Source organism: Erpetoichthys calabaricus, chromosome 2, assembly GCF_900747795.2.
Source record: "Erpetoichthys calabaricus chromosome 2, fErpCal1.3, whole genome shotgun sequence".
Taxonomy (NCBI): Eukaryota; Metazoa; Chordata; class Cladistia; order Polypteriformes; family Polypteridae; genus Erpetoichthys; species Erpetoichthys calabaricus.
In genome coordinates, this window is record NC_041395.2 from 216312107 (window position 1) to 216337823 (window position 25717).

General features: G+C 39.9%; 1 protein-coding gene across 1 annotated transcript in view; it reads left to right on the forward strand.

Moving 5' to 3' along the window:
* Window positions 1–25717, forward strand: part of LOC114646797 (pro-neuregulin-3, membrane-bound isoform) — an 824825-nt gene that overhangs the window by 713643 nt on the left and 85465 nt on the right. The window lies entirely within an intron of this gene.

The window sequence follows — 25717 nt, forward strand, 5'->3', positions numbered from 1 at the left end:
TTAAATGTCCTCCTCTTCTATATAAAATCTGATTCCTGCTGTCCTATTGTAGGAGGTGTGGCCACCAGGGGGTGTTCCACCTACCCAAACACCTGACATACACAAACTTTGGACCCAAGTTGCCAATACAAAGAGGATTTTATTGTGGGAAACTCTTACAAGAATCATTTCCCACACCGCAATCACAGTCACAGTAAGCACAGTAGCACACAATATACAGATTTCTGTGTCACACTTACTCTCTGTGTCATTCTGTCTTTCTTCTTGCTCTCTCTCTCTCTCTCCATTACTGCCTCCCCCACTTCTCCTATCAAGCTTCATCACCTTCCTCGTAACTCTGGCTCCCTGAGATGAGGCAGGCAGGTTCTTTTATATAAAACGTAGAAGTACTTCTGGTGTCTTATAATTATGGCCTGGAACCACTTCTGGAGCAGACAAAATAGGGTATAGCTGTCCCCGCAGCACCCCCTGGTGGCACCCACAGAACTCTTCAGAGCTGAGCTAAAGAACTCCAGTTCCCATGAGGCCCTATGGGAATCTGTGGCACTGCCACGGGGATCGGGGGGGGGCTGCCATCTTGCAATCTGGAGGAGACAATGCCCTGTGCATGCTATCTTCCCTGATCCTTCCATTCTGAGATCATCCCAGCCAGTTAAGGGTTCCAGCTTTCCCTCACAAAGGGTATGTTATTAAGTTGTCTCTGAGCTTTTACCTATGTTTGTTCTGTCACTTGTTCTGTCTCTCTTCTTTCTCCTGCCTTGGCTTGAACAACATTAGTGATTCATTCAGTCAATGCCTTACTATCTCATTGAGGACTGGTAAACATATTGATAATGGCACCATTCCTACTGTTTGGCATCAGAACCACTTTCACAAACCTGGGCCACCTAATCTCCCAAAGAAGTTTTAACTATGCCATATAATTTATCAGCACAATGCTCTCTTGCAGTAGACAGACAACTGAACCTCACCTTGCATTTTATTCTAGTTAGTCTCCCTGTGCTTTAATTTCTTGAAAAAACGTTTATTTTATATAGTCTTTTCTATAACAAACACTATCCCAATGTGTTTCAAGTACAGATCCATACCATCTATGATGGATCATATCATATACCATTTACCAATCTGCTCATATATCATTATGCGTCTTGGTACCTCTTTATACATTAGCAGTCGTCCCTCAAAGTTTAATGTCATACTAATCCACTCAAATCATTCTCAATCAAAGAGTTTCCCAGTGCTCTTTTAACAGATGATTCATACTATCTAGTACTACGTGGTCTGCCAGTGCCAGTGCAGTAACACTTAAATTGATCATGCCATACTCTCACTCAATACTCAAATGATTGAAACGTTAAGATCATTTTTGTTCTACTGTACTTCCTATGACATACATTCCTGAATTATCCATACCGTCATATGCATTGCTTTCATACTATCAGACTTGCAATGGCTGAATTACTCATAGAGATACGGCTGCTCATAACTGTAATGTTTAAACCACTCATTCTCCTGCGTGACACACTGTTATTTAATGCTCTAAAGCCCAAATTACCAAATCCATTATGTGCCCCATCATTTTCCATGTTTAAATTTATTGTTGCCCACAGACTAGTAACGGTAGTAGAGTGCCATACTGAACAGAATATTAAACAACATACGAGGGGTCTTCAACTCCAGTCCTGAAGGGCCGCAATGCCTGCAGGTTTTCATTCTAACCCTTTTCTTAATTAGTGACCTGTTTTTGCTGCTAATTAACTTCTTTTGTATTAATTTTGTTTGACTTGCTCTTGAAGACTCTTTATTGTTTATTTTTCCTTAATTAGCTGTCAAACAATATTGAGATACAAAATGAGCCAAAACATGACCAGCAAACTGTGACCATCATACAATATCTGAAGATAAAGAAAGATGAGGCTCTCAGTAATGTTGATCTGCTCAGGTCCACAAAATATTTTAGCGTTGCTCTTAGAAAAGAGAAAATCAACAATTTCAGAAATGTCTGCTATCGCCCAAAGAGAGCAACAACAAGCCATGGAATTAAAGAATGGGTTTAATTAACAACAAGACTCAGCACCTAATTAAGCAACTGGTTGAGGTGAAATTGGTTGGAGTTTGAGGCCTTGAGTTAGTTGGTCTTCTGTTGGCTCACTCACTTCACATTTCAGTTCTGTTTGGGTGCCATTTAAGGAAAGAAATGAAGCAATTCAGAGGAACGATGAAGAAATTCAAGGGTAAAAATTTTAGAAAACAAGTCAATTAAAATTAATTCAAAAGAAGTTAAGTAGCAGCAAAAATGGGTTACTAATTAAGAAAAGAGTTAGAATGAAAACATGCAGCCACTGAGGACCCCTGCAATATACAGTACACCCACTCACTGAACAAATTATTAGGAACACTGTATGCCTGTTCATCCATGCAATTATGTAATCAGCCAATCATGTGGCAACAATACAATGCATAACATCATGTAGACACAAGTTAGGAACATCAGTTTATTTTCACATCAGACACCAGGAAGGGGGAAAAAATGTGATTTTATTAATTTTGACCAGGGCATGATTGTTGGTGCCAGACAGGCTGGTTTGAGTGTCTCTGTACCTGCTGATTCCCTGGTATTTTTATGCACAATCTCTCGGGTTTACTCAGAATGGTGTGAAAAACAAAACATATCCGGTGAGAGGCAGTTCAACAAATGGAAGGTCATTAGAAAATTGCAAACTGGTTCAAGCTGACAGAAAAGCTTTGGTAACTCACTGTAACTCTGTGCAGCTATGGCTGCTTTTCTTTTGAAATGATCAGACCTAATAGGAGCATGCAGATAGAAAATAATAATAAGGGGCCCAAAATAGATCCCTGTGGCACAACATAATTCATGGATCTTTGACGTATAATCGCAACAGCTGACAAAGAACAGAGCTCAATGGCTTATTGTAGCTTGTGCACTGCTGTCCTCATTGAGGTAATTTCTCCTTGTTCACATGTACTGTAGCTCCAGTGATCTTTCTTTCAGTTGTTGAATTTCTGCTCAGTGGATGGATGCTGCATGCTGGATTTTCACCCCAATGTACTACCAGCTCTTAATTGCTTAAAATTATACTACCCATGTAATTTAGGGTGATAAATAAAGAAAACAATACATTACAGACAGTGACACTTTTGTATCCTGCACTTCAGGTCACTCGTGGCAGCGGGAACTGCCTTCAACATTTTCATAAGAAGAGCCCAAAATTGTATTTAGCCAACTGTATAGCAAATTAAGTTATGTTTACTAAAATGTTTAAGTAAGGGTTACTCAAAAGTATAACATCAACAGAAAGATAAAATCCTGTTGCCCTCTAAGCCTAACATTATAGGTTTTTGAACTCCTGTTTATAAGTGGGCAGCTTGACAACTTTCCCAATACAGCACCACAACAAAGCACCCCCTTTCTTACCCTCTTCTCCAGAAGACACTTTCTTTTCTTACTCTCACCAGATAAGTGTGAGAATGAGATAATCTCCACTGTCTCATATATTGCCTTGCCCACCATCATGAACATCCATCCATTATCCAACCCGCTATATCATAACTACAGGGTCACGGAGGTCTGCTGGTGGCAATCCCAGCCAACACAGGGCACAAGGCAGGAAACCAACCCCGGGCAGGGCGCCAGCCCACCATAGACATCATGAACACTTGTCTTTTAATAACTACATGTGTAAAAACAATAGAACAAAAGAGTAGACAACAACTAAAGATCTAAGAGAAAAAAACACATTGTTAGCATCAGGTTTTTCCATTAGAATAATATAAAAGACCTTCTCAGTCCCGAGGATAATTTATGATGTCCATTCAAACCAATGACTTGACCTTGATCAGCAGGGGGATGAACATCCGGTGTTTCTGTAGTTTCATTTTCTTTCACTTCTCTACAGCAGAGTCTCCTTCTCCCATGAGAAGTCAGAACCTGATCAGTGCTATTGATCGAATGCAAACATCTTTGCTGTTCCTCAGGCTGCAATGCAGAATGCAGAGCCTTTGTTTGCATTGACATGATCAACAAACCTAGGATATCTTTTTCATTGTTCTCCCCTTGTTTGCCAAGGTTTTCATTTTTCTTTTCCTTTCTGCCCAGTCTGCACAGAGAATTATTTGGACAGTACATCCCAACAGGTATCCTGGGGTTTTGTAAAAACTAGGTCAGCTCACATATTCCCTGAGTTATAGAGGATATTATATACTACTGGGATCTCCTTTTTCACTTAGTATATCCTAATTTAAAACATCTCTGTGCATTTCTGCCAGCATCTTCTCATAGAGCAATAAAGATACGGTAAAATCAAAAAGAAGCAATAACTTTACAGCGCCTAGAGGGCTGAGTGGTTGAAATGTCAGCAAATGTTCAGAGTACTCCTAATTTTAAGCATTCATTATAAACGTTGGTAATGCAAGAGCCATGAAGCAAGGGGAGACTGTCCTTGATCACCAGCTCACTCCTTCCCTCCGGAGTTTACTTACCTGTCAGGATTGATTTCTGGCTTTCCAAAACCTCTGTCTGACCATTCCTAACCCCTGCGATGGATAACAAGTCAAGTGAAAAGCTGGATGACCTGCACAGCTGTTTAAAAAGGGATTTGCCTAGTTGACCATTAGTTAAAAGCCTTTGTGTAGCATACTAATTAGAGCTGATAAATGATGTTAATTACCATGGATTTCCCCAGAACCACACAGAACGCAAGTTTGCAAGCTGTGTTGCAATTTGCACTTGTTATTTGTTAATCATCCCTATTTCAAAAATTCAATAAGCTAGGCAAGCAATGAGACAGGAGTAATTCTACAGATGTATTGCAACTTTGAAGGCAGATTTCCCAAAATGCTTCTTTTGAAGGCCCAGCTGCTGGCTGTGATCCTGAAGCTCAAACACATCAGTATGGTTAATGCAAATTCTAGTTTTGGTTTTCAATAGCATCTAGTTTATCCATATAATACAAGAGGTTCATCTAACTATTGATGCTCATCTCAGGCTACTACTCTCAGTTTAGTTTTTAATGCATTACTTCCCTGTAAAGGTGCGTCTTTGACCATGCAGACCAGGGGACAGATTTATAAATTTTGCTTAAATAGGATAAAAATGTGTGTGTGCAAATTTCACATAAAAGAAAACTAGACAGGCGAACATGCATATATTTATAGCTCCTCTGACCCATCCAATTGCAATATTTTAGGTAAACTTGGAAATGATCAAGAAGGTGTGGCCAGGTATAGGAATGACAGAAGACCTCCAACTGGGTCGCCTCATTTAATGTGAATGTGAAAATAAGAATAACGCTCAGCTTGGCTTAGCCTTGCCCCAGTTTTGGGCTAAATAAAATAGTAAAGAATAAGAACTTTCAGAAGATTTAGTCAATCGTCGGGAGGTCTGTCTAGCTATACTTCCTTCTTGCAAATGATGCCTCTGTCTGGGAATCCAGTGGCTTTGTCCTCGCAGGACCAGAAGAGCTTGATCTCTGAGCCTTCAAGGGTAAGATTTTCTGAGCAACAGGGAGAGAAGGAGAAGAAACAGTTAGTGACAGCACCCCTTTGTTGTCCAACAGGTCATTGACAAACATATTAAAGCCCCAAAATGATGAATATGATGTATTGACTTTATTTTTGTTCTCTTTTAAAAGGGAAAATGGTGTGCATTTTCACTGAGAATCTTTTTTGTTTTTCTGTTAGTTTAGGCTACCTGTTGTCATTTCTCAGGATTAGAAACCAAAGTGCAGTAAAAACACAGGCATGATTCGCTCCCTGCATGCAGAAAGCTATAAATGTCATGCCGTACAGCCTATTCATAGCATAATGTTTTGACACAATATGGCTGGTTTGGCACTGCTTGAAAACTATGCAAATTGTCATATACAAAAGGAATGAGCTTTTAGGGACCAGTAGGATTTTTTTTTTACCTATGATGATGGCTGGCTTATGAGCTGATTTAGGTTCCCAAGAGCTATTCAGTTTTCCCAATATAATCATGGCAGTTGACAGCACCCACAGCAATAAGGGCACCTAGCGAGAGTGATGCTACTTTTGTTAACCATGAGCAGTGACATTCCTTGTACACACAGTTCATCAGTTCATTTGTGATACCAAGTTAAGACTGACAAACATCATGAAAGGATGGCCTGGGTCAGCCCATGATTCATTTATTAGGAGGCAAAGTAGCGTTGGCAGATGATTTTCTCACAGTGCTGTTGTATGTGATGACTGGCTTGTTGGTAAGGTAACTGGGTGAGCCTGTGGTTTGTCATATGACCTATACTATTCATTGTGGCAGCAATCATGTCATTACATGTGGCTGTCTGCTCAAATGCTGGTGCCTTACACCTCTCCTTGACGCCATACTACAATGCCATGCTGAGTGCTCTATAGATGCAGATGCCGGTGACTTGATATGTCAAGTGGGAGGCTGTTCTACCAGCCAATAAATATCAGCATCATTGTGATCGCATATGCAAGATGTTCTTTAGCATAGTGCATGTATGGTTGTTTCGGTGTGGCAACTGGGCAAAGTTCGAGACACATTCACATATGCACATTTACAAGATGATTGTGGTTTATAAAGATAAATTATGCACAACTGTGCTTTATAAATCCGAATTTGTTTTGTTTGCCTTATACATTTTCCTGTTTTTTGGCATATGCATATTTTCACTCTTGAATCCACACAAAATTTTACAAATCAGACCCCTGATGTTTTTCATTGGACTGTCTCACAATACTCCCCCCTATAAACTGTCCAACCATAAAGCTTGAGCTGGGTGTAGTTGTACCTGTTCTAGTCTATTGTAACAGACGGCCAGCAGCTCAACCCGGCTGGGATGCCCCTGAGATGGAAGGATGGGTGATGTCAGGTTTTTTAGGACACTGACTCCCCCAAAACGCTAGACGGCAGCTCCCCTGGAGTATAGTGGTGCTATGGATTCCTGCAGGGCATCCTGGGACTTGGAGTTCGGTTTCTCAGCCCTGTTGGGTGCTGTGGGTGCCACCAGGGAGAACTGTCGAAGGACCTGAGGACTCATGCTTTCCCTATAGCCCAGAAGTACTAGATAGTCATGAGGATGGAAGTCCTGAAGTACTTCCGGGCTGATTAATGAACTTGAATTCTCCAGCTGATCAGGAAGTGCTGGCAAGTCACATGGGAGGAAGAACAGAAGCACTTCTGGGTCAAGGAGTATATAAAGGACTGCTGGAGACCCAGAAAGTGAGCCAGAGTTGGGAGGTAGTAGACAACGCTTGCTGGGAGGTGTGTAGGAGAGAACTGTACTGTATTGTAATTAATATTGTATTTATTTGCCTGTATTAGTGGTGGCTGTGGTGCTTAGGGCACTATTCTTAGAACAAAAAGAATTAAATATCTTCTTGGTGCTTTTACTCTGTGTCCAGTGCGTCTGTCTGTTGGGTTTAAAGGGGCAACAGTGCCACCTAGCGTTTACACTATGAAAACAGTGTGTCTTGAGTGCAGTCCCATCTAGACTCCGCCTGTGTGGCTCCAGATGATGCTATTATTAACATTTCAGCTTTGCATTGATTTAGAGATGATGGCCTTCTTACTATTTGCACTTATTCTATGTCTGAAAGGGTCTTTCAAATTACATTCTAGGTCCTCTGTTACTAATCTTACTAGTGTGAAGCAGCAGCCTAAACTCTTAAAAATAAAGGTGCCAGAGTAGCTCTTCAGAGCAATGCCAGAGGACAACCATCTTTGGTTTAAAAGAATCATCCACATGAAAGCTCCTGAAACATCCTTTATTTATTTAGATCCGTAACAGGCTCTATACCGTAAATAATCAATGGTAACAGATTTGTGAAATACCAATGAGTCCTGATTTTAAAAGGTAGCCTTGCTACATACAATAACACATATTAAGTCCAGGTTTTCTTATTCTGTTGGAGTCCTGCTAAGTAGCCTACCATACATTAAAGATTTCTGTTTTTTCCACATATTAGGAAGTTTTTCAAAACACAAAGAATCAACTTCATATGCAAAGAACGCTTCTCAGAATGAAATGCTGCTTGATCAAGCAATAGTTCTATGAGGAACCACACAACCCAGTAAAGAGCCCTACAGTATCATTGTTTTAAAGAGTGTACCTCCTCTGTTGGTGGGAGGTAGTTTATTGAAACAGTTGTTTTTCCCCCCCAAAACTTAACAAGAACTCATTTATGTCTGGATTCGCTATTAAAGTTTTGCTAGAAATTGACTTTTCTTGTCAACAACCACTCTAAACAAGACACAGAGGGAGAATTTAACTCAGCTTTCTGATAATGAAACTTTAACACTAAATCTCTCCTGTCCTTCAAGGTGCCAGTTCATCCGTATTTTCTGTGAAGTGAAAGAAATGGCCCACTGATTTGTTGTTTCTGTTAAGCAGCATCCCATTTTCCTTGCAACAAAATGGCACTTCTGTGAATCAATGTACTGTAACTAAGCCTTACTTCATAGAGGCGGCAAGCCAGTCCCATTGTTAAAGTGTATTAGCATCTCTGTTCCGTTGCTACCCATTGTTACTTTTGTGAAGTGTAACAGACTCCCAAGACTATTAATAAATATTACTTCTGTGAAGTGCTGTCCCAATGCCATGTATTCTTCTACTGAGAAGCAGTATTCAAGTCTCAATGCGTCTCTGCGTTAACGTCTGTGATGAAGCATTCCAGTATCACTGATGCACTTTGTGCCTTCTGCAAAGATATTACTTCAAGGAAGGATCATCACAGTTTAAGTGCTATATTGCTACGTCTGTGAAATGATGTGGCATTCCATTCCCATTGCTACATGTTATTACTTCAATATCTCCCCTGCATTTCCACTTGTTGTGAAGCAGTGTCGCACCTCCACTGATGCACATTGTTCCTTCTATAAAGTTCCATCCTAGTTCCAATGATTAACTGGTCTTTTGGCATCTTTTGTGAAAACACATCCCAGTCTCATTACCACATAATGTTATATGCACCATCAAAATCCTATTGCCATACTGAACAATTCTTCAGTCCCAATGCCACACAATGTTATGTCTGCGACACCCCACCCCAGTCCACTACAACTGTATTACTTCTATGAAGGAGCATTGACATTGTCCACAATATTGAATGCTACTTCTATTGATAAATGGTTCTACTTCTATAAAGAAGTATCTGTTTTTCATTAATCAATGGTGTTACTTCTTTGTAGAATGCTGCTACTTTGTGACTTTTGTGGGGTAGCAGCTTAGCTCCAATGATACATGATGTTACTAAAGGTACATCCCAGAAACATTGCTACTGTGAATTTTGATGTTTCTATAAAGAAGCGTCTCAGTGTCATTTCTAAATTTTTTAGTGCCCCAGGCCCACTTCTTCAAAGTTTTGTTTGCATGAAGCAGTATCCTAGTTCCATTCACACATATTGTTCTATAGACGAACAGTCTAACTTCTGTGAAGCAGCACATCACTTCCACAGATACAAACTGCTCCTTTTCTGAAGTAATAAAATATTCCAGTTTGTCTTATCCATTGTTACACTCTGTTCTTCCTATGCAGAAGCTTCTAAGAATCTCATCTCTGTTAGTCAATGGGTTATGTCTGTGAAGCAATCACTCAGTGCCATTTCTACAACTTTGTTATTTTTATAAAGCATCACTCGTGTAACTTTCCTACACATTAAAACTTATGTGAAGTGAAGAAGCATCCCATTTATGGTGACACAAATTGATACTTCCATTTCTATGTAGGGTTACTAATGTTTCTTCTATGACAATGCATTCCATTTCCTCTACAGCATATAATTTGCTTTGTAGAGTAGCATCCCAGTTCCCATGTAGCACAATGCTATTCTCTTTCATGCTTTACAAATGCTGCTCACCCAGTCCTGCACCGGAGATTAGAGACTTTGTGCCGAAATATTGAATAGAAAAATGGCCTCCATCACATTGCATCTTGTATTAAGAGGCTAGGATTCATTTAAATGAAAATGTGGTAGCACTTCTTGATGTTATCTTCCAGACAAATGCTCTGATGCTGCAACTTTGTCTGCATCTACCACTACTGCTCTAGTATTGATGCTACTTTGCTGTCACCTCTCCTCAGACCCTGTGTGCCATCTCCTGAGCCATTGTGTCATATGTAGGTCTTCTCCACTAGATATGTATTAAAATCACTAGGATGGTGCTTGCTGGTGGTCTTTGTTTTAGCAAGGCAGGCAGCCAGTCACCACCCATTTGCGCATGCATGTTTATTTTTCAGCCTATCTGCCAGAATACATCCATTAGATTTTTCCTTTTATATTTACTTGTCCTAAAAAAAGAGAAAGGAGGAAGAGAGAGAGAGAGAGAGAAAATTCTCTTCAGATTCTTTTACTGACTCAGAGAAGCAGAAAAAAAAGATGCTAATAAATTCAAAAGTCATAAATGACTGGCTATAAATCACTGTTTACATTTCTTCTCTTTGTGTAAATTTCTGGCAGCACCTCCAGAAGGCAACCTGCATTTAGCTGCTATCATTTGCATTGCTGAAAAGCTGCCAGTTGTGATTTCAAGATCTGATCAGCCGTGCAAAGTCGCACGCATGTAGACAGCCCAAGTCCATCACAGTGAAGTTTGTGCTTCTGCGAACAGAATTGATTTTGGTTTAGATTCAAATGCAAACACAGCGAATTGCTGAAAGCAGCTCCTATTAACATCTGTGAGTTTTGAATTCCTGTTTATGCCAAAACTGTTGATTGCTTTAATAAAGGACTGCACTTCGTCTGTTGTGTGTGTGTGTGTGCCTGTGTGTGCGTGTAATACAATCCAGCATCTCATAACCCCTTGTACTGGATATAAAATGGACTGCTTTCATATGATTTGGGGGTGCTCCCATAGCACAACTGAACTCTGAATAATGCCAAAAGTCCAAAGTATACAATAACTATGATTTAACATACAAAATTAGCAAAAGGTAGGGGGGATTTAAAAAAAAAGCATCAAACAAAGTTACAGACCTTAATGCCTCTCTGTGTATTCTTAAACTAAGTGAATCATTGTGTTGCATTGCTGGTGTAATTCCCAAGCAATGTACTGTACATGAAATAAAATTAGTAGATATGCTAAGTAGGAAACAGTAGATCATTCCCCATGGTGCATTTTATTTACACATGATATCATGAAATGTGGTACCACTGAAGGAAACTGGAGCAGTGAAGAAAAGCTACGGAGGATGGAGGTCCATCCATCCATCCATCCATCCATTTTCCAACCCACTGAATCCAAACACAGGGTCACGGGGGTCTGCTGGAGCCAATCCCAGCCAACACAGGGCACAAGGCAGGGAACCAATCCCGGGCAGGGCGCCAACCCACCGCAGAGGATGGAGGTCTTAAAGGATAATTTATGTATTTTTCAAGTAAAAGATATTTCTTCAAATATGGTATACATTGTGAAATAATCAGCCTCAACACAGGAAAAAGTTTGGGGCAGCCACCCAAATAATTTCCCAGGCTGCAAAAGAGTTTTGTTAAATAGCACTGATGTGCATAGATTGGAATCCAAGACTGAACTGAATTAATGTTCCAAATATGGCAGCTTTAAAGGCCATGACCAGAAGTGACATGGCAGAACCGGAAGTGATGTTCTTCTGTGCACCTGAACCGGAAGTGACATTTCTCTGGGCACCAGAACTGGAAGTGATGTTCTTCTGGGTGCCAGAACCAGATGTGATGTTTTTCTGGGTGCAAGAACCAGAAATGATGTTCTTCTGGGCGCCAGAACTGGAAGTAATGTCTTTATGGTTGAATCAGGCAGGTTTTCCCATTTTTGGTCTGTAGAGACAACAGAAGAGGGTTTAGTGCACCCTGCCACCCCCTGGCCTGGCGTGGAATTACCTTCACTTGGTCTACACATCTCCCTCCTACTCGCATGTGTGTGACAACATATTCTATAAACATTTTCTACAAATCCTAAAAGAATACATAGCTACTCTTGGCATTTTACATTGAACTCTATGGGACACAGATCATAACGCATAAAAACTTACCGAATACATCTATTTTTGTAAATCAAGACAGTTGTCAAGTATTGATCTGTGTCTTGTGATTATATACATATTGTAAATTAGCATACATTTGTCATTTTTGAACAAAAAAAAAACACAAGGTAACACTTTAGTTTAGGTACTGCAAAATGCTTCTATTACTCTGTAAAAAGACGCTATATAAGCACCCGACCCAACACAGATTCACATTGGAGGCACGTATAAAATAAAGAGACTCTTATTTTTCTTCACCTCTGAGGCACGTCTTCCCCATAATCCCCACAGGCACAACACAATCCCAAGTGTGCAAGCACCACCAAACACACCACACTAATTCTTTTCTTTTCTTTTCCACCACCACTCCTCCACAAGCTTTGTCCTCCTCCTCCCGACTCTGGCCACTGAGTGGTGGTTGCTGACTCCTTTTATTGGGCACCCGGAAGTGCTCCAGGTGCTTGATTGCTGACATCTGGCTGCACTTCTGGGTGTGGCGAAACCACTGCCCAGATGGGTCCAGCAGCTCCTGCTGCAGCACCCCCTGGCAGCGCCTGCAGAACCCAACAGGGCTGCACAACACTCCAACCCAAATGAAGCCCTGGGGGAGTCTGAGGCACCGCTGAAACCCAGGGAGGCTGTCATCTAGCGTCCAGGGGGAGATATTGGGTTTCCCATGCCTGCTCCCCCAGAACATATGCAGCAGGGGCATCCCGGTCGATTCATGGGCCTTGGCCACCTGCCACATACTCATTTACTCTTATGTAACAAGACCTTAAGTTACACTTTTTTGGGCCTTCATAACAGTTACAAACCAACAGTAAAGTATTTATTCATCTCTGCAAAGTTAACTTTAGAGTGGTCTGAGATGGCTTAACTGAAACACGTTTCCCTTGCAATTACATATTTAGTACTGTGAATCCTTCTGATTAACAAGTCACTTTACCATCATGCCAATATGTGATAACCTACTGATGTTTTCTAACTGTCATGAAGACCAAAAGAAACCTTTCATAAGGTCTTGTTACATAAGAGTAAACAAGTAATCAATGCATTTACAAAAGTGTTACAAATATTATGAGATTCAGCCATTTTAAAAGACCACCTCAGCTCTCGTCTTCTTTCACAATAACCTTTCACCCTCCTCTTGAGAGACAAAATCACACTAAACTGTTCATGCCATGTGGTTGGGTTTGTTTTGATTAATTTCCGTATTTATATGAGAACCCACACAAGCCAAGAGAAAATGTATTCTTAACATGAGAAAAATAGTACCAGGAATATATGATAAAATTATTATTGCCAGATCCCCTTGTTGTCAGAAACATGTGTAGGAAACACAGAAGGCCTGTTTTCTTTTACTGAAACTCAAAGTAGACTTATTTGTTAAGTTTTTATACTTTAATTTTCCTTTAGAGCCTTATGCCCCATACGGTTCACTGTAAAATGCCAGGACTGGCTATGTATTTTTTCAAATGTATAGAAAATGTTTAACTTTAGAACACATTTTTGCATGGCAAATGTAAATATACTATACTTATGAAGAAATAACTTTGACTTAAAAAAGCTGTACTTTTCCTTTAAGATTAGTAGGGAAAAGACAGAAGAGCTAACATTTAAGGAACAAGAATGAAATGGAGAAGTTAACCTCCAAGTTGAAAGACTTAAAATGTTGGAAAAGTTCAGATATCTTGGATCAACCATAAAAGAGGATGTAGAGCTAGATCTAGAAATAACCCAAAGAATGCAATCATCCATCCATCCATTGTCCAACCCGCTGAATCCGAACACAGGGTCACGGGGTCTGCTGGAGCCAATCCCAGCCAACACAGGGCACAAGGCAGGGAACCAATCCTGGGCAGGGTGCCAACCCACCGCAGAGAATGCAATCAGGCTAGACAAATAAGAAGAAGGTATGGGGAGTGTTATGTGATCAAAGAATCAGCCCAAGAGTGAAGTGTAAGATATATAAAACAGTTGTAGCGGTTGCAACCGCTATGATTCACCACATTTATAGTGATATGTTAATTACGGATTGTACGTCAAACCCAAACTGCCTTCAGACCCCTTCCAGCGGCTCCGAAAGATTATATCAACTAATAAAATTGTATTATATAAAAATGACCCAGAAAAACAGGGCAGAGAAAAATGTAACTAATGACTTATATGCAAATCATACAAACTCCCCAGATATGTGCCGATTCCGAAACTGCCCACCCCCTCTTTCAACACATACAGTAACATAAAAAAATCATGGACCCAAAATATCCCACAACGTCCACTCAGTTTAGTCTCTTTATAAGATAAAATATCTTCCAGTGTTTCAATTCTTCAGACGTGTCGTCCCAGAATAAAAGATTATTAATTGCTCACTCTGATCTTGATCCTTTCAACTGTCTAGTCTACTTCCTTCAGTGTATCAGGATTTCTTCGAATTGGCCACCACCAAACTGTATAGGATTTTGGTGCTCCACAAGAAACAATCTCTTTCCTGGCTTCAGATAGGTCATGTCTTTCCCCTCCACCATTAAGCTCGCGCTGCTTTTCTTCTTCTTTTCCTGCCTTTTTGCACTCCTTTTTAACAGTATATCCACATCTGTTTTCCCTGCACACCTCATAAAGGTCCTCCCTATTTGCATATATCTATCCCGCCCATCTTACACTATACTGTAGATGTTCACAGATGAAGACAGGGTTCACACAGAGAGACAAAAGACAAACCAGCAAATAAATTTATGTGGCAGTGCTACACAGTGGTCAGACCGGGACTGCTGTATGAATCAGAAACTTGTAGGAGTTAAAAAGGTACATGGAAGGAAATTGGATGCTACAGAAATTAGGTTGTTAAGATGGATGTATGGAGCAACAAAGCTTGATAAGATCAGAAATGACAGAAACACAGGTACAGTTGGGGAAATCTCAAAGAAAATATGAGAAAGAAAGTTTATGTGTCATGAGAAGAGAGGTAAAAAATGTGGGAAAAAGAGTCAAGAATATGGAGGTGCCAGGACTAAGTAGAAGAGGATGTCAAAAAAAAAAGTGAATGGACTGCTATATATGAAAGGGGAATTAAGGGAGAAAGAGTTGTCAGTCAAGGCGGTGTACAACAGACTTGTGTGGGAAAAGCTTTCGAAGAAGAAGCATTTCAATCAGCACTTACCACCCATCTGTCTCCAGCACTATGGATTCTTTTCCTTGCAGTAGTTAGCCCATTGCTAACTCCTTTCCTTTAAACTCAAAGCTCATCTATAACCTGGTTAATTTAACTCATCCTGGGATTACTTATGGCAATGTACCAGGACTGCTTCCAGGGTCAGAACTAGCCTTCCATTTGTTCGATAAGCACTAGGCTAGGTCTTGATTTAGAGAACCATTGTGCTCTTGCACCCTTGAGCTAGTGTAATCTTTAAATCGCCATTTGGTTCTTTTTAGGTCCTCCAGTTCCCAGGATGAGGATAGCACATTTCCACATAAAGGTGCATTTGCTTTCCATTCCGGACCCTGATCCTGGCCCACAAAGGTGCAAAGCATAAAACCCCTCTGGTGTTGTTATCATCAGTGTATAAATTACCATGGCCTTGTATTGCTATGTCCAGGTCCCATATTAGATTCAGTGCACATGGTTCCAGCCCTGACAGAGAGTTCGACATATTTGCTAGAATGCTTTTTCAATAATCATGATTCAACTGCCCTTTCAATATATGTATTACTAGCAAAATACCCGCGCTTCGCAGCGGAAAAGTAGTGTACACATATCTACATATACATATATATACATATATACATATACACATCCACATATATATACATATATATATACACATATCAACATATATATACACATACATATACACACATACATACACACACACATATACATATATACATATACACATACATACATACACATACATATATATATATACACACATACATACATACACACACACATATATATATATATATATATATATATATATATATATATATATATATATATATACACATACAGACACATATATATACATATACATATTTACATATCTACATATATATACACATATATATACATATCTACATATATATATATATATATATATATATATATATATATATACTAGCAAAATACCCGCGCTTCGCAGCGGAGAAGTAGTGTGTTAAAGAGGTTATGAAAAAAAAAGGAAACATTTTAAAAATAACGTAACATGATTGTCAATGTAATTGTGTTGTCATTGTTATGAGTGTTGCTGTGTTTTATATATATAAAATACACACACACACATATAAACATATATATACATATACATATACACATATATATACATATCTACATATATATATATATATATATATATATATATATATATATACACATCCACATATCAACATATATATATACACATATATACACACACACACGCTTTATGGGTGATGATTGTTTTACTCTTTTTATGTTTATTTTATTTTATTGTAGAATCAACTCCTATCTGCGCACAGCAGGGCAGCCGTGGGCGGATGCGTATGGTGTATTCACTCCATGTTATCGTGCATTGCGTTGTCAGTGGTATTTTGATAAAAGAATTTGAACAACATATAAGAAGCGTATAAATTATTAAACAGTAAAACATTAACATTTAAGAAGTAAAGTTACATTAAGTACTACTGCAGTGCCTTCGGGTATACCTCATTTTTTGTTTGCCCATTACATGCTTAAATGTATACATTTTTTGGTGCACCTACCCGAGAACACGCGACATATAACCGAGCGTGGGAGAAGCATGGATTTTAAACACGCGTTGAGTTCATCTGCTGGTCTCCCTCGTGGAATAACTGGTAATGTTTGACTAAAATCTACAGCGAGTAAAACGACATTACCTCCTATTTATTTTTTTACGATCTCTGAGATCTTGCTTTTTTCGGTTCAAGGCTTCATAAGCTCTTTTATGTTGTATGGTGTACTTATCCCAAACCATCATGTTTGAATGTTGCAAGACTTTCGCCTTGTATGTAGATCGGGGTAATTACATTCATTGCATTCGTAGTCTGAATCCCAATCTGATTGTATGGGTGGTTACCTGGCACTGTAGGGTTGCCACCCGTCCTTTAAAATACGGAATCGTGCCGCGTTTGAGAATGAAATTGCGCGTCCCGTTTTGAATCAATTCTGGACGGGATTTATCCCGTATTTTTTTTATCATTTTTTTTTTTTAAAGCAGCGTCTCATGCAAATCATCCCACACGCATTTTATGAAGATGCCTCCTTTCCTACTTTTGATTGGGTAATACTTGATGTCATCGTTAGTTTGATTGGTGTTTTTAACTGTCCAGTGAGGAGGGCGTGTCTTTTAAGTAGAGTCTGCAAAGTGTTGGCACTGAGATGTGGCGTCAGCGCCATAGTTGAAGCCCCTAACGTTGCGGTCAGCAAGTCGGCTAACATCCGCCATGTGCCGTCTTTCAGTTGCGAGAAGCAGATCATAGAATGGTTGAAACTGTTGCCCCTAACGTTGCGCCACGGCGTGTGGTTCGTTTATACCTCGTGTCTTCTCATTAAACTTTTATCTCGCGAATATGTTATTGCAATCCACAGCGGGAGCATTTCTATAAACTAAATTTAAACTTACGTTTTACACCGTGCTTTGTTTCCCTTATGAATATGCTTGTATGCTTAACTCGCTCCGTTCTCAATTGTTTAATTAATTTTTTGCTCTTCGCTGTTTGCGGCTCTTCCTCCATTTCCCCCTACTTCGTTCTTTTATCTTGCGAATATGTTATTGCAATCCTTAACGGGAGCGTTTCAATAAACTGATTGAAAATAGTTTTGCATTTACCTTTTTAGTAAAAGGCGAGCTTTTAAGCCTGAGAAATCACCCCGTAAATGCACACGTTTAATTGGACATGTGTTAATATGTATGGTTACACAGTATTAAAAGACAGTGAACAACGTCAGTTACCTTTGTTCCCGCGTTTGATAAAAGGTGAGCTTTTAAGCCTGAGAAATCACCCCGTAAATGCACACGTTTAATTGCACATGTGTTAATATGTATGCTTACACAGTATTAAAAGACAGTGAAAAATTAACGTCATTTACCTTCGTTCCCGCGTGTGACTCGTGCTGTAAATCTCTTCCTTGTTTTTAGTTCACGTGATTACGTAGGAGGCGTGATGACGCGATACGTGACTCCGCCTCCTCCATTACAGTGTATGGACAAAAAATATGTTCCAGTTATGACCATTACGCTTTGAATTTCGAAATGAAACCTGCCTAACTTTTGTAAGTAAGCTGTAAGGAATGAGCCTGCCAAATTTCAGCCTTCCACCTACACGGGAAGTTGGAGAATTAGTGATGAGTGAGTCAGTCAGTGAGTGAGTGAGTGAGTCAGTCAGTCAGTGAGGGCTTTGCCTTTTATTATTATAGATTTCTAAGTTAGAACAATAACAATTATAATTATATTCTTTCACTGTGTTTCTTTGCAAATAATATTATTGTAACTGCTTGGAAGCTACCAACATAGAGACAAAACCTACTATCTGGGGATCTGAGGTTCAAAAGCAGAATGCCCCACGTGAAGCCCCCAAAAAGTTAGGTATCCCATGCTGAATTTGATATCTCTAGTCCATACATGACTGCACAAGTAGCCTGAATGTACACTATCAAGCCATCATAAGCCTAGGAAATACACCGTTTGCAGACTGGTTGCTGACAAGAGAAGTTACCCTCATTAAAAAAAAGTTGGGGCTCAGTATAAAATGTAAATTATAAACTTAAACCCAGAAATTAAAAGAATGAGGGTAAGGATTTGCTCTGTTTTTAGAACAGTAAATGCATTTAGTATACAGTAACACCCATGATGACAACCACCATTCTCCATCAGATGATAAAAATAATACACTTTTGCACAAGTAACTTTCCTGAAATTGGAGCACAGGGAGGTGAAATGATTTTCCATATATGCTCACAGTCAGTCAAAATGTCCTTTGGCCAGTAGGACATAATTCCTGACTTTAACCAGTAAGACAAATGTGGAAGTGGTTCATAATTGCCTGGGGTACAGGCATCTTCCCTTCTGTGATAGATAACAGCAATGATCATGTATAAATGAAAGAATACATAGCTTAGGTGTCATCTAGAGAGGAATGATGGTTAGGGCTATAATGTGGTGGCAGTTCTTAATATTCTAAGGGTGAGTTTCTTAAAGTATGAGTCATGACCCCAAAATGGGTCCCAGGTTGCTGTTCTTAAGTTGTTTAGAATCATGACTCACAATTGTATTTAATGGAAATGGGTTGCGGTGGGTCACTGAGGGCTGATTAAGCAATCAACACTGCTCTGTAACCACCACAGGGTGCTACTAGGCCCCAAACCTCAGACACAGAAATCCCCAGCACACTTTTGGGTTCAAATAAATGATATTTATTTAAACACAGCACTTCTCCAATAATCACCCTTCCAAAGATACAAATTACACAATAAATAAACAATTCTTCCTCCTCTCGTCTTCCTGTTTAGAGGAAGCCGACTCAGAATCAGTGATATGAGGTAGTGGACTTCCTTTTAAACTGGACCCTGATATGTTTCTGGTGTCACGCCATGTCTTCCTGGAAGCACATCTGGGCCATACAGAAATTAGGAAGGTTCTCTGCAGCACCCTCTATCAGTACCCAGGGATCCCGATAGGGTTGCAATTCTGGACACCAACTCCCAAGAACCCCTGCAGGTGTCCCGACTAGACTACAATATAAAGACCACTACTACCTGAAGCATAGGGGATGGAACAGCTCCCAACTCTCGGCTTCCATTGGTCTGTCCATTATTTTATACCGGCTGGGCACAAAGCTGTTTTCTCATCCTGCCGGCCAATCCTTCCATCACTCCTCTCTGGCTTCCTGGCTGGGTAATAAACCATTCTCCTTCCCGGCTGGGATGCCCGTTCTTCTCCTACACTCCACCATGAAGATTGCAAGCAATTCTCGAAGGGTCCTCCCATGCTATGACAATTGTGGGATGATTCTTCAAGGGAAGGGGGCATTGTTCTGCCAATTGTCAAGGAATGGGTCTCAAAGGCACCAAGAAGCTCAAGAGTGGGTTATAAGAAAAATGTTTGAGAAACCCTGCCCTAAGACCTTTAATCGTGAAACATTGGAAAAAAAAATGAGTTCACATCTACCACGATTGGTTGTGATATAACATTCTCCAACCTGCTCTTCAATTCATGGTTCCAGAGAAGCTGGAGCTATTCCCAGCAGCACCATGGAAAATGTATGAAATAGCCCTGGACAGGGTGCCAGTACTACACAGTCCACACTCTCACACACATGCACACAAACACACCAAGCCAGTTTGAGACAGCCAACTAATCCAGCACTCATGTCAGTGGGGTTCTGGGAGGAAAACTGGAGTGCCCAGAGAAAACCCCATGCAGAAATGTAGGACATGCGCCACACAAACAACAATCAAAGGGATTCAAATAAGTCAGAGATCCATGAGGCAGCAGTGCCCACGATTGTGTCATGCGTGATATTGTTAAAATTCTAAAAATAAATCTTCAGTAGAGTCAAATATGTTGTTCCATAAATACCTATACTTGACTCATTTTTCATTAGTTAATAATAAAAACAAAATTTGCAAAAGTTATTTCAGTGCTGAAAAGGAAAAAAAAATAATAATAATGGAACCCTGTAAGGTGGCTGTTAAAGTCCTAATGTGGAAAGTTCATTGAAGACATCAGTAGAAGGAGGAGGAAAAAAGTAGAGGAAACAAAACTAGGGTAGAGAAAGGCAGAAATGGAGAAATGGAAGAGTACAGTGGATGTCAATGGAGACTTTTTGAAAAAATGAATGTGTGTCACTCAGAGCTGGATAGACGTGATATAAACATTGGAGAAATTTTTCATTGAGAAAGACCCTAGACAGACACTACTGCAAATACAAGAAGATGTGAAATACCGCAAAACATTCCTGGTGAAGTTGTTCCAACATACTGCTTCACTTGGTGCAATTCTTGGACAGTCCAGCTTTGCAATGACAGGATGAGCTGTCACTAAAGGGTCAAAACCCAATATCTTTGGGAATGCTTGGCTGCTACAAGCCAGTCATCCCTGTAGTAATATTTTTGACATCACGCACTTAAAAATAAGAGTGTCGGAAAGATTGCAAGTCCCATGGTTTATTATGCTGAAATTCAAGCTTATGCATGTTTTTACCTTTTGGTTCCCCAGGAGTGTGTCCTCCCTAAGCTTCTCTGTGATACCTGTCTTAAAGTTTGATAAGCATACCACACTAGTGAGCCTCCCACCTGCCATTGTTTCCGAAGTATATCTCCAGGGATGAATACATACATTGCAAAAAAAAAAAAGCTTCTGTATCATACAAGGTAAAAGAAAAAAGCCTCGCTAAAGTTGATGCATTAATCCCTGCATATACAGCACACACAAAATTTAAGTATCTAAAAATAAATACTGTGTATCCAAGGTATACTGCAAAGTATTAAATAGAAAACAAGACCCTTAATCCAGTTTAGGGGAATCTGGATGTTACAGTGGGCTCAAGGCAGGAAACAGCTCCAAACTGGGCACCTGTTCAGCCCAGGGCCAGGTCACTCACACTTCCATTTTAGAATCGTCCAGCATCTAAACATAATTATCTTGAGGAAGTGGAAGGAAAACTGAAAAAAGTCACACAGAGATGGAGAGAACATGCAACCCCCATAACAGAACAGTAACCAAAGATACCAGGCAAGGAAATAAGCTACTCCTTTCCGTTATTCTGTTTCTCTTCTTGGTGTTTGTCACTTTCTCAAATGCTTTATGTCTTTGATGTTAAGCTCTAATGGAGGCTCATTTGCATGGGTGTGCGTGTATGTGTATGTGTTAATCAGCAGGTTTCTGCTAACCTTTTGTCCCAATTAAATCCATCTGTCTGTCTGACTAAACCCTGTGTCGTCTTTTCTCTGCCTCTTTTCTTATGGAAGGCTCTGGAATCTGTGCACTGTTTGCGATTATTGTTTTATGCCGCAGGTACCTTTGGCCCTGCTGTTTTATCTCCAGCTGTGCATGAGTGCTCTGCTTGAGCTTCTAGCCAGGCAACACACTCCTGTCAGAGAAGCATGTGTCGTTCAATAGTCACAATATTTCTTTCTTGTTTGATCCTGAGGGGAAATCTCCGACATGCAGATTAGCAGTGATGTCAATTACAGGGTAACACGGCAGCTTGTGACGCACTTAGAAGTGTTATACTGCATGGTGATTGGTCATGTGGCTCACAACGGCCAGACACAGGCAAAAGCAGTGGAACTAGTAAGGTTTTTAGGTCTCAGTTATCTTTAGGTTGATGGTCAACAGTAAATTAGCTCAGTATAAATGAATGTGTTAGTGGGCATAAATGTGCAGGGTCATGTCCAAGATTGGTTATTGTCAGGTGTACAATCCTGCCCAGATAGACATTGGTGTCCTGTGGACCTGACTTGGAGAAACACTTTATAAACATGAATGGATGAATGGATCCATCAAGCACCGTAAAGTTCTTGGTCACCAACCCTGGTGGGTCTCTCAGCACCACTTGTTTCCTCATCCAAAATATTTGATTAAATTCTGAACTTAATTACACTTCTTTTTTTGCCATTCTGTAGACCCACACTTACCCATAGTTTGAAATTTAAAATAAAGTGAGAAATATGGCTGTTTCTTTGTGTCTTGAAGAATTTGTATACCTTCCTGCTGATTTGTCCTCTTATTTATCTTTTAAACAACTTTTAAAAGCTGGCAGTTTGCAATGAGCAGCTTGCATGAATGTCACCCGGCATTGTTATTTGTACCTGGACCTCTTCGTCACCAAAAACCACACACAACTGTTTAGAGTAAAGGAGATGAGAAAGTATCCACTTCATCCAGCTATTGACTGTATCTACTTAATCGAATTTTAAGTTATTCTGAATGCAAGGCAGGAGACAAACCTGGATGAGACAATTACAGAACATACTAACATAGGTGCTTACTAAAGACCAGCTTTGAAATTGAAACGCCTATTAAAGTATGAGTCTTAAAAAAAAAAAAGAAAAGAAACCATGCATAAAAATAGGGAGATCATGCAAACTTCACACAGATAACAATCAGGCTAAACTCATAGCAGTCATTTAAAATAATATTTTGATTTTTAAGAGAAGAAAATAAGTGTTATTATTACTATCTGAAGTACCCAGCATTACATGGGTGTATTTTCTAATGGGTTAAGGTAAGAAAGCAAATATTATGTGGCTTTTAAATGTTGACCCTTTTTTTTGTCGCTGGCTGAAATACAAATGTCCCATCCTTCATCTACACTGCCTCTCTGATGACTATCAGTTTCTTTGCCCTCATTAGTTGAGATTTTTTTTCTTTTTGTGTATGTTTGGATTACATAATTGCTGTGACTCCTTTCTGGATTGAAACCATGAATGCAGCTTCTTTGTATTTTCTGGTTAGTGCGATTTCACAAATAGATGTTTATTCACACATTAATAAACTAGATGTACAGTATAATTGAATTACTGAGTCCATAGACCACAGAAAGTATCTACAGTAGGGGGGGCTGGTCAGGGGGGAATGTGTTGTTGGGGGTTTATAAACGTCACTGCAGGTCTCAATGTTATTGCAATACAGGACAGCATTGGTTGTATATAATGATGTCTCTCTATTATATAAAAAAATCCTGTGACGAGATGAGACTTTTTATCCTGGTACGAGACGAGACTTTTTCAGAAAGATAATTTCAAGTCCTGTAAGACGCCTGGAGCCGGATATAAAAGACAAAGAGTAGAAGACAAAGTAGAACGTCATAAAGAAGTTCAAAAACACTGGCGCAATAAACATGCACAGCAGGTTAGAGATTATGAAAGTACTACAATTCGAAAGTCTCAAAAAACTGATAGTAAAGATCGCATTAGCGCTAACAAACGGAAATTATTACTCGGTGAAATAACGGAAAAGCGAAAAGAGATTGAATATATGGACATAGGTGATCTGACGGAAGTATGTAAATATTTTTCGGCTTTAAAGTTTAAGTCAGAGACTTGTAGATCGTCTGATTCGTGTTGCCATCAGGGAAAAGTAGTGTTTCTTCCCAATGAAGAGGCATATCCATGAGAAATAAAAGATTTGTTATTTGATGAAAGTGAAATCCACAAACACTACAGGTAAAAAATCTGAATCTACAAGAACCTGTTCGCATTCGCATCATTCAATGCTCAAAACGTTGATTTACACGATTCAGGACCATATGCTATGAGAATCTGTGGTCCCACAACAATTAAAGCTACTGCAAGTTTAATTTCAAAGAAACCACAATTCGGTTAGGTTTATATTTATGAACACGGAGAAGTGATGCAACGTAAAATCAAAAGAGTTAAACGATCAGACGTAGTAGAAATTCTACAGCCAGAAGTATTGCACTTTACATGAAATTTATCTGAAAAACATGGACAAAGAAGTTTTCTTGGATTTCTATATGAAAGGAGGTGGTCCCTTTTATTGTCCCCCGGATGTGCTCCAGGTGTGCTCTGGCAATCTTCCACCGACACGCCCCAGTGTGGCGGAAGTGCCGGCTGTATCCCCAGAAGCACTCCGGGTGTCCCTGCTCCTCTTCCCCCCAGCACTTCCTGGTGTGGCAGAAGTGCTGAGGTCCAGGGCTCTCCAGGCATTGGGGCACCCCCAGGCTGAGACCATGGGCCCTTACAGGATTGAGATTCAAAGCTCTGTACCCGTGGTCCCTACAGCAACCAGGGCGGTCACCCCCTCGTGGTCTGGAGGAGGCGTGAGCCCTCCTCCAGTCCTCTTGGGCATCCCGGCTGGGTACCACCCCCAGCCACGTGCCACTATATATATATATATATATATATATATATATATATATATATATATATATATATATATATATATACACTGTTTATATATATATATATATATATACAGTATATATATATATATATATAAAATGTAATAAACCAACATGTGATGAATTGTCAGCTATAATAGTTTTGAAAGACGGAGATATCAAAGACAGAGTTGATATTCATGTTTATCCAAAAGCACAGCACGATTCGATGCAAGTGGCAGAGAAATAACTAGCGTGTATGGCCTGCACGGGGGTTGGCGAGCGAAGATGGTATGCATCTTTGTGTGCGCTGATAACAATGTGTCCTTTCATCAGCTCTAGCACTTTCTGGATGGGAATTGTAGTCCTAATATCAATGTTGGTTTTTTGGTTGCCTCCAGCGCTTACAACCCCTTTCCCTGATATTCCCTGTAGCCTATATTTTAAGTTGGACACAAGCCATATATAAATAGGAGGAGGTTGGGAGCATGCTCTGATACCGCACATTGCTACACCCACCACACGATGAAGCACCTCAGGATCCCAAATTAGGACCTGAGTGCAGAATCAGCACCACACTAGCTCAAACAGAATGGAACAGTGTATGGTTTTATTTACAGTGGCTAAAGTGCCAATCCTGCCACCAACCCCCAAATTCTCACTTTAAGTTTGAGGACTTGCTTACCGTGCTGGATGCAGGTTAATGTCATACCCAGGATGGTACAATTGTAGGTTAAGGGCCCTGCCTCTTGACAGCCCCCCAAGACAAGGAAAAACTCCCAAAAAAACCATTGTAGGGAAAAAATTGAAGAAACTTTGGGAAAGGCAGTTCAAAGAGAGACCCCTTTCCAGGTAGGTTGGGCGTGCAGTGGGT